Raw genomic sequence first — 8,871 nt, forward strand, 5'->3', positions numbered from 1 at the left:
ATCTGTGAATAGCCTGTTTTACTGGTGAATCCTGGATCAAGTACTTCATTATATTAGTTAATACAAGCTATATGCTAGGTTAACATAGGTGGTAGACACCTAAAGAGCGAGCCGGATGCCTCTGTAGAAAAAAGGGTCTTGTTGAGTTTGCCAACAGCTAGCGACCTCCAAGAAGCCTCCAATATCATTGCCTCTTTTACGTGATTCAAGTAATTTGCGATCGATGTTTAGTGATGTAGCTCACCGTGAAGAATTCAGCCTATAGCTTCAGATCGGACGCGCATGAGTGGGCACGTCGAGTGAAATAAGTAACTACAAAAAAGATAGCACAGAAGCGAGGCGTTCACCCAGATAAATAGCGCTCCGGGCATTGCCAAAAAGGCAATCACTGAGCTATTCCTCGGTACGCAAACTGAGATATGCTAGCGTCCGCTGCATCTGCTCACTAGGTCGCACCGCAGCTGAGGGGAACGTTGTTAGAAAAGAAAAAGGGGGGGGGGGGGGGTTAGACCGCAATTCTTTTGACCGCCGACAGCTCTTCGGAAACCGAGCCTGTGTGCTACGCTATCGGCCACCGAGGAAGCGTCGATGCAATTCCTATCCGGCCAGCCGTGCAAATGCGGCCGATCCGGAACGCGACCGGTGGCGCACCGCATGGGGCGCGCGGAACGCCGCACCGTCTACACCGGGTAGCATCTACCGCCAGGGCTGACACGCACCGGAGCTTCTTCTTGACCAGCCCGTGCTGCCCCTGCGGGGGTCTGGGAGTCGCTTGACGCCTCCTGTGCATGCTTCGCCGGTTGGAGAAGAAAGGATCCTCTTCTATAGATCAGGCCGCCGGAGTAACTGCGGAGGCCGATTGTGCGGAACCCAATGCCGGATACCAGGAAGCGAGAGCTGCATTGTGAATGCGCTTCTGGAAGAACAAATCTTTCAAGAGCGGCGGGCCCACGACGGTTAGTGCTGCGAATGCGCAGACCTTGCGACAGACCGTGTTCGATACGGTCCCTGAGGTCGCTGATATGCCTACATCTACGCAGTTGAAAGGGGAGGCCATTATATTGAGGGCGACAGTTAAATCGCCTCAGAGGTTCAGAGGACTGAAGAAAAAAAAAAGTGGTTACGAACAAACCTTTGAAGTAGGTTATAACCTTATGCGCTTGTAGCATTCGATTCTGATATGACCTTTCCTTAAGTGTGATCTCTTGAGACGATACGTGGTATAGTCCGCCTTGCAATGCGCATCATCCCCGTGGCCCTGGGATCGATGACAGTCACCTGATCTGATCTCTACCGCTGATTGTTTCTCCGTAATTTCTTTCTACATTTTATGGTAGTGGATCCTCACGACTAGGTGAGTGTTTAGTGTCTAGCGTCACGTGCTCAGCTGCACCGAACCGCGTCTTCAAACAGCCCGACAGTGACGTTGTAGGTGCCACTGGGCCGACACGCAGTAGATCTGCGGACCGAAGGGGGAAACCCTCAATCGTGTGAATCGGGATTAAACGGGAAAAGCGTAATGAATCTTAAAATTAACCTAGAATATTTGTTCGGGAATAAACCTGGCAAGGATAGCGCATGCCCATTACATGATGTTCTGTAAACTTTTGCTGTCTTTGAGGAATACTAAGTTTGTCCCTGCGACTCATAGTATTTTGTTGCTACCAGGGATTTTAATCGTCTTGCATTGCGATAGAGTGAAACAACGACCAAGTCGCTCAACTCAGTTGCCTTGTGTTATAAATCAGAAAAATGTACCTGGCTATCACCGCGGACTTCTTGGAAGAGGGCAGGGCCTCATTTATGTGTCGCTTTGCCATGGGATATCTCCCTCTTAAGGTCAAAGGGTTTACACGAGTAGCCCCGCCGGGGTGGTGCAGTGGTAAGACGCCCGACTACTGTGCCGGAGTACCCGGGTTCGAACCCGACCTCGGCTGCTGCGTTTCGATGAAGGCGAAACTTAGAGGCGTCGTGTGCTGTGCGATGTCAGCGCACGTTAAAGATCCCCAGGTGGTCTAAATTACTCCGTAGCCCTTCACTACGGCTCCCCTTTCTCTCTTTCCACTTTCACTCCCACCTTACTCCCTTCCCTTGGCGTGGTTGAGGTGTCCACAGAAAACAAGTGAGACAGTGATCGCGCCTTTCCCTTCCTATAAATCAATCGGCTTGCAACCAACCTGTCCACGTGTGACGATCGTGAGCACATTGCGCATGTCCTTATACAGTGTCGTCTCCCTGCAGCTCTATTACGTAGTGTATATAGCTGGCCTGTTTCAGCTTCCACTTGTGCCATACCAGACAGTTCGATACCTGAATCCGTTGTCCAGGCACGCAGCCAACCATGGTTTGTCTCTTGCTCGTAGAGTGCTCATATCAATAATAGCGGGCACGCTGCGCAGCCGCATATATACGGCTGTAGGGCCCCGAGCCTTCGTGAAGCATGCAAAAGTGCGGAAGGAGGTGTATGGTTCTTCCTGCAGCGGTTAAGGCGTCTCCACTGTGAGCAGAGGTTCACGGACACTTGGTAAGCCGCCTGTGGTTTGCTCTGTTTCTGGTGGATGACTATCTGTTTTGATATGATGGCTACTAAGGGAATGTTTGCCCTCGAGACACTTCAGGTGCGATGAAGGTCCGGTCACCCTGCTGGCTTGCCACCAAGCGTGCCACCGCACGACCGCCCTGTGCCTGGTAGGGCCCTCACAGCACAAGGGTGCCAAGATTTTCGCCTGCATTGAAAAGCGGTCGCCGTGGCCGGGATTCGATCCCACATCCTTGTACACATCATTCGAGCGCCATAATCACTACACCACAATGTTAATGCATTGCATTCACCCCTTGACGCGTGCTTTTAATGTTGTTTTTCTGAAATTTGCAAAAGCTTTCGATCGGGTTCTTCATCGCAGACTTCTATTGAATCTAGCTCAGGTTAACATCCACCTTCATGTGCTCACTTGAATTGGAGACCGTCTTTCACTTAGAACTCAATTCACCTCAGTTAATAACGATTCTTAAACTCATGAAGAAGAATTGAACAAGGGTAAATGAGGTACGCCTCAGTTCGCAGATGAGCCAACGCTTCGACAAGTGGACCTGTCGAACCGTTGGCTCATCTGCGAACTAAGGCGTACCCCATTTACCCTTGTTCAGTTCTTCTTCATACCGCGCAAACCATCTTCTTCCTCTCGTTCTACCTGGATTCTTAAAATCATGTGACATCTTGTTTGATCCAAGGGAGAGTGCTTGGCCCAATGTATTCTTAATGTACATTAATAATTTACCGGCCTGTGTAACGTCTTGAGTTCGTCCTTTAGCGGATGACTGCGTAATTTACCGTAACATTACTAATGATGGTGATGGCTAATCCCCACAATCTGATGCAGTAAGCCCATAGTGCTCACCCTGGTTAATGACGCATGTTTCCAAAACAAAACGGATATTTTTCACTCGTCGTTCCCCCAGCTCGCATTCCAGCCACTTACTTTCTTAATGAGGATTCTGTAGAACTAACATCAACATACAAATACCTTGGGAAGCGCCTTCAGTTTGACTTAACATGGCATCAAAATATCGACTTCGCTCTAGTGTCTGCTAACCGCTCACTTGGTCTTTTTAAATGTAACCTCAAACACGCCCCTACCCACGTCAAAAAAAAAAAAAAAAAAAGAAAGAAAAGAAAAAAAAAAAGAAAAGCTTGCTTATGCCACTCTACGCCCTAAAATTGAATATGCTGCAACGGCTATTTGGGACCTCTATCAAGCCTAAGTCCTTATTCATAATCGAATCCTTGCACAACTCTGCTTTTTATATCTTCAGACTACTCACATTTCACAAGCGTTACAGATTAAAACAAATCAAGCGTACCGAGCTGGAAGATTTATTACATTGCCGTGAACAGGATCGTTGAACACTTTTGTAAGTTTTATCACCATCCCTTATTTCGCAACGATTTGTTTTAGTGACCTTATGCCATCTTTCCACGACCGATCATTATTTAAAAGTTCAACGCATAAAGTGTAATTCACCGTCTTATGCCAATTCGTTCGTACCTCATACTATCACTGAATGGAATAACTTGCAATTGGACATGACTGCAGAAATTGACATAAAAAAATATTCCAAGGGCTATGTCGATGTGATGGAAAGTTGTAACACAGACGTTTCACTGTGTTCCAAAACTACTGCGGCTTCGACATTACGCTTCATACGTTCACGGCCTGTTCTAGGATGTACTGTACGGTTTCTCTGCACCAAGGGGCCAAGTGACCCAGCCGGGCGGCAGCAGCGCCACCGCATCTTGCTTACGTCATATAGGTAGGTTTGGTCTATAAAGTGGGAGGCTAGCTTCGTATGTACCTGCAAGGACATATGCACCTGCAATCACAAGGTTTCAAACCGATATTTCGGCCAATACTGCTCCCAGATGTCGCGTGAAGAATGGCGTACACAAGCAATACATAACCCGCACGCCGAATGCAATGCCAGCAAAAAAAGAGCTGTCGATACAGGTAGAAAATAGTGGTAGAACCAACCTCGGTCATTGGAGAACCTGACTGCACGTTTATGAGCCTGGAAAATTTAATTTTAGCTTTCTTTGCCCAGCCTGTTCTTGTCCATTCGTGATGTTCGCACTAAGCAGAGTATTCCATGGACGGCATTGCTTTCGTCCGTACTCAGCAATGCGTTCGCTCGAGATGATGGTTATGAAACAAGGCCAACGAAGCTAGTGTGAAAGAGTTTTAAATTTATTCCAGCACAATAATGTTAAGGCCCGGTTCTGCAGAAAATCCGTCTTCGTCGGCGTTGTGAGCAAAAAATCGCGAGCTTGCCTCTGGCAGGTGGTAGTCGGCCCGTGGCACGGCTGTGGTCGTCAGGTCGTGTGACGTCACGAATTCCCGTGACATGACTGAGTTGTCAGGAGCTGCCAACTCTGGTAAGCTCCTTTGAGATGGGAGGGTAAGATGGGAATCAGACCCTTCGAGACTCCTTGTATCTCGAGACAGGCACGCTGCACTCGATCTTAAGCCATGCAGTCATGTTCGTACCTTTTGGTTAAAGCGGTATCTTTCAGATGATGTGCTAGCTCACCACTGTATGCTAATGAGCATGGTTAAGGTACAGAGGCACAAATTGAGCGAGTGGAAAAGTGCGTGTACGCGAACGAGGATCCACAATGGAATCCGACAAACGGGAGCCATTAACGCTGTCGCCCTTAAAGGTAGAGCTTAATGTACCCCATACATTTTTTAACACAACCTGGTCCATCCGCTCTGCTCGAGTCGTGTTTTCCGCAACTACTGAACGCTTTGTCATTGAAACGGCCTCACGGAAGCTGAAGTCTTGTAAGCTCAACCTGCTGTCATCATGGCGTATTCAAAATCTTGCCTTCAAAGGGTAGAGCGTAAGTTTCCCTATGATGGGGTTGCGCTTGGCTCTCTGCGCTGGACGCTTAATATAAACAGCAGAGACGTCTCTATACGTTTCCAATCGGTGCCCTTGCGCACAGGTATCTTAGACCAGGAGGTGGAAGACAGTCTCGACCACGAAGCGATGTCTGGAAATCCACCAAGAAAAGTCTCTAGGTATCTAGAGATTTTTTAAAGAAACGGTGCTCAGCCATTTCAGTCTGTGATGTCCACCCAACCAGCTATGTGTCATCAGTGCGTCACCAAGGAACTAAAAAGGCTTGAGGTCCCTTTAATACATGTCGTTATCATCGGTCCTGCTTGTACCTCAGCGTGTATGTATAAGAGGAGCCTAACATCGTCTCGTATATTTGCTTCAAGTCGTTTGTGCGATCGGATGGGATGATTACCTTACGTGCTGCCCACATTAAAACGTGGAAGTGTGCGTTCTGCTCATTTCCACCAAGAGAGCTGGAGAACCCCATGGTTCACTTCTAGGGAATACAAATATCTTGGCGTCACAATAACTCATAACCTGAACTGGAAGATTCACATTTCTAACGTATGGGACTCAGCCTTTCGTAAACTCTGTCTTCTACGTCATAAACTAAAACAAGCTCCCGCTGAAACTAAACCTTTAGACTACACACCCATAATAAGAACAAAACTGGAGTATGCCTGCATAGTGTGGGACCGTTACACAAAAACCAACATTGACGCACTAGAAAGAATACAGCGTAAAGCAATCAGATTTATTTTTTCGAAGTACCGTATGACTGATTCCCTGACAGCAATATTGAGACAACATGGCAGTCAGACATTGGAAATAAGAAGAAAAATACAACGGCTGAAATTTCTTTTTCTTCTTAAAAATAACCTTCTCGTCATCAGCCTTATGTAACGCCAATGGCAGCACGCCGAACACGTCATTGTCATGCTGACTCTCTGACTGCCTATAATGCCAGAACTAACATTTTTAAATATTCTTTTTTCCCACGCACTCTAACATATTGGAATAATTTATCTCAGTCGCTACTAAACAGTACTGATTCCAATGACCGTTTCAATTACTGATTTCATTTTCTTGTGAACTAGTAATTACTCAAATTGATCTTCGTGTTATATTCCTTCTCATTGCTTAAACTGTACTGTGATGGTTCATTTGTACATGTTCTTGCCCCTGGGAGACCTAATACAACAACATCGAGACTGGAAAATGGCACGTCTTTCTAGCACCAAACAAGGACATTGGATACTACAACAGGTTGCACTCAAACCTACGACCTCCCCATAATTACACCTCCTCCTTCGCTCCCGGATAACCTCAAAATAACCCCCATTCCGAAAAACGTTGCACCCGATACTAACCCAGGCAGACGATCCGCTCGCGTTGTCAATCATGTCCACCCTACAGATTCCACGATTGTCTACATAGATGAATCCCGAACTAACGTCGGAGCGGCTGCTTACTCAATTGAGAGCTGTAGCTGTGTAGTGACGCATAACCTCGGTCCTTACATAGATCCTCCTCCTACAGCGATTCTCAAGACCCTGCCAATAGTCGCTAGTATTCAAGACCTCGCTCAAGCACCCCCTAACCCTTCAGGATATACCATATACACTGATTCAATACAGGCTATACGTGCCATTCATACGGGTCGTATTCCTGAAGAACTGCAGGATGATCTGCACAGAGCTCTCAGCAAACTACGTCCCAACACTGTCACACTGAGGTGGATTCCTGGTCAAGCTGGAATCCCAAGCAATGAGGTAGTGCATCGCCTAGCCCGCGAACTTCAACACCGGACGCCTGGGATTCCCTGGCCTTAACCACCCACGTGGGACACTACTATTCACTACAAAAAAGAAATCAACATTCACTCTGACAACATTACAGAAACTCTTCGTACACTTCTTCCTGATAAATCACTCACTATCACGCAAATACGCATTCTTAGACGCATACAACTAAATGCACTGCCTACTCCTGCCAGATCGTTTCTATACCGATTCAGACATTCCCCCGCATTCCCAAATTGTTCCGAACACTATGCAAACTTGGAACATTGCATGTTTTCATGCCCTGTCGCAATTCAATCATCCCACTTTCCACACCCTCCTCCCCCAACGTGGCGGGCGGGCTTGGTTAGCATCTGACCAGCTGAATGATGAGTTGGTGACTCTGGCCCAGGACATTCTTGACGCTTAGTAATGTGTTGAATTAAGGTGTTTCCTCCTCCTCCTTCTTTATTTTTCGCTTTTTGTTTTGGGAATTATTTTGTTACAAGAGCGAGTGTTCTTTTTACCCATTTTGTTCTCGCAGCTGGTAGGCTGCACTGGTATTGTATACACTATTAATTTGTTCCTTTTTTTATTACGTCTGCTAATGTAGTTACTCAGTACTTTGTATGCCCCTCCTGCCTGAGCCGTAACGAGGCCTGCAGTATTGTATAAATAAATAAAAGTATAAATAAATAAGGCGCTACGATTCACTGCCCATGTACAATATTGTATTATACTCCTTTACCTTTTACTCTAAACTGTCCTTTCTCCCTGTCACTCACCTCTTTGATTTCTCCTACCTGTCTCCTTGCTATCCCTTTATTTCCGCCGCCCCAGTTGAGGTGCTTAAGCTCATTTCGATAGCAGATACCGGGGCAGGCAAAACTCTTTTCCTTCTTTCCTTTATTATTTTAATTTTAATTTCATTCTATAATAATAAAACCAGTTACTATATTCGCTGCCCGCAAACCAGTCATATAAGAAGGAGACTTTCCACATTTTAACGTTGCTTCGAAACATTGTCCTGGACTGCAGACGGTGATGGGTTTATGACTTTTGTGTGTGATCGTGTATACATGGTGCAGTAGATCTGCCACGTCACGTATATTTGCTTCAATTTCGGATCCTAATTAACTTCGTAGAATCGAAAACCTCAAGACTCACTACAAACGGATTATTCACAAACTCATCTAGTGGCACTTTCTTCAGGGATGGCCAGAAGGACGGGTGCGTTGCTATCTTAGAAAAATGGTCAGCTTTTCATTACCACAACTCCTCACGTTAAGATGGTTCGTGCGACTGCGTTACGTACTGTAAACATCCTTAATGGCGGCAAAGGTTCGAGCGCCGGCCTATCATTTAAAACAATAACTTTCCGGCCCCTCCACGGGGGCCTTGTTCAGAACTTGTGAACAATACGCCTGTAGAACATGAACAAGGCCCCCGCAGAGGGCCGAAACGTGATTATTTCGAATGATTGGCCATTTCTCAAAGCTTTTCCGCCAAGCATATACCCTACCAGACTGCTTTCCGTCAAACCCTGCATTTCATCAAACAGTCGCCATGTCCTTATGAACGAATGCTGCCAGTGTTCCCGCCTTTGTCAATAAAGTAGTCCCGACGTACTGCTTGATGATGCATTTCGCTTGAGCTTCTGGTACTTATATGGCATCCAATGTCACGTGAC

The sequence above is a fragment of the Amblyomma maculatum genome, chromosome 1 (genome assembly GCF_055883805.1).
Source record: "Amblyomma maculatum isolate TAMU_Amacu chromosome 1, ASM5588380v1, whole genome shotgun sequence".
NCBI lineage: Eukaryota > Metazoa > Arthropoda > Arachnida > Ixodida > Ixodidae > Amblyomma > Amblyomma maculatum.